Source organism: Octopus bimaculoides, chromosome 10, assembly GCF_001194135.2.
Source record: "Octopus bimaculoides isolate UCB-OBI-ISO-001 chromosome 10, ASM119413v2, whole genome shotgun sequence".
NCBI lineage: Eukaryota > Metazoa > Mollusca > Cephalopoda > Octopoda > Octopodidae > Octopus > Octopus bimaculoides.
In genome coordinates, this window is record NC_068990.1 from 38,687,970 (window position 1) to 38,690,469 (window position 2,500).

The window sequence follows — 2,500 nt, forward strand, 5'->3', positions numbered from 1 at the left end:
AACATAGCTTGACAACCAATGCTGGTGTGTTTACGTCCCCGTAACATAGCCGTTCGGCAAAGTACTAGGCTTACAAAGAATAAGTTCTGGAGCCGATTTGTTCGACTAAAGGTGGTGCTCCAGCATGGCCGCAGTCAAATGTCTGAAACAAATAAAAAAGAATATATATATGTAGGTAAAGTAAAATTTAGAGGTAATACTTGACAATTGTAAGCACCTGTGTATGCCAGCTCGTGGTTGATGTGAAAGAATAAATTGTAAATCCCAAAAATAACAACAAAAATACAAAGGATTCTGCGGTACACGTGTTTCAAGCTTTATATCAGTGTATAATTTACAATACAAAGCTATCTTCAACTGCAAAAGTATTTCTCTCCCAGGAAATTATATCACATCGGCGTTATGTATGTATGTTTACGTATATATATGTATGTTTGTGTGATCGAAGGTACCACAATCGACCGTGCCGTTAAACTATGTCCAACATGTTGTCCTCATCCCGTCTGGAATATGTGAACCTAAATATAATGAGCATAACTAATGTCGCTTTGCTAATCATTATAAGCACATGTTCTGATGTTTTCAGACAGGCAATAAGGAAAGCCACGAAATGAAAATTTATTTGTAATTTCCAATGTATGATTTATACACTTCACTGATATTATGTGTATGTGCGTTAGTTGTTATGTATATTTGTCAGAGAGATATTCAATATAATTATGATTTAATGAGAGCAAGAATTGAGAGATAGAAGAAAAGAAACACAGAGGATATGTTAAATGATTTATGCGACGCTGGTCACTTAAGGATCTGTAATTTCATTACTTGCACAAAAATAGAGGAGATGCATTTAGAAAAATTCGCAAATGATGGGGATAGTGAGTGGGAAGGAGGGCGGTACTCAACAGCACAAGTTAAATGACTGCGTTAGGACAACTGTATATATTTTGACCAAATATGCCTATCTCTCATAACTTTTGCCGTCAAAACACAATCATACCTATCGATTTTCCTCATCGTCAGCACCATCACCATCATCATTACCATCACCATCATCATTATCATCAACATCACCATCACCACAACCACCACCACCACGACGATCATCCTCCTCATCACATCATCGTCGTCGTCATCACTACCACCACCACCATCATCATCATCAACATCATCATCAACATCATCATCATCGTCATCATCATCTTCCTCGCTGTCGTCGTCGTCGTCGTCGTCGTCATCCTCCTCCTCATCATCATCATCATCAGTATGATAATTATAATAATCACATAATATTTGAAATTGCAATAACCTGGATTATGAAAACTGTAAAGCATGTGCCTGTAATAATTGGTGCATTGGGAACTGTAAGCAAAGATATTGACAAATGGTTGAAGGAAATTAGGATAGAATGTCTTGTAGGGGTTCTAAAGAGAGTTTGACGATTAGGGACGGGAATGATTATCAGGAGCGTTCTAAGCAATTGAAAGACAATTAAAAGCTACTGGATACCTAAGATTGCAGGTAGCATCCCACTACCTACATGGATTCTACCAGGAATGAAAACGAAGCTGAGTCACACCAATAATAATAATAATAATAATAATAATAATAATAATAATAATAATAATAATAATAATAATAACAATAATAATGATAATTTCTACTAAAGGCACAAGGCCTGAACCTTTGGGGGCGGGGGTTTGTTCATATAGGGATGTTGGAGATAAGACAGACAGAAAAAATTATGGCTATGGATGACTGAAAGTGATTTAAAACCGGAAACGAAGGCTCTAATCTGCGCTTCCCAGGAGCAAGCATTACATCAAATACAAAATAGACAACGCATCAGAAAATGATAAGTGCAGTATTTTTGGAGAAAATGGTAAATCCGTATGGCATATTACCAGTTAATATACGCCACTAGCCCAGAAAGAATATAAGTGACGTCATGACAATGTAGCAAGGATTGTCTATTGGACACTTTGCAACAAGTGTGGAGTCGACAGAGCAAAAAAGTGGTACGATCATAAACCCAGAGGCATCTTCGAAAATGATAATGCAAAGATCCTATGGGATTTTATGATTCAATGCGATCATGAGGCACAGAATAGGAAACAGACATTGTATTAATTGACAAAAGAAAGCAAACGACAATACTGGATCATAGATATAGCATGCCCAGCTGACAAGGTATACGATAAGGAAGAAAGAAAAGTCGGTAGATATGAAAGGTTAGCTTGGGAAGTTAAGCAATTGTGGTCGCTGAAAAAGATGGTAGTAGTACCAACAAATGTCAGAGCCCTGGGAACAGTGTAAAAATCTAGTGAAGTACATGGAACAAATAAGCGCTGCACCTGCAGAAAACATCACTACTTGGAACCGCTCGAATACTCCGGATGGTGGTCAGAAAATAAGGGTGTTACCTTAGTTCAGTGGTTGTGAACAAGGGCTTACAACGTAGTACATCTGCGCAACGACAATAAAAGAATAAGATAATAGT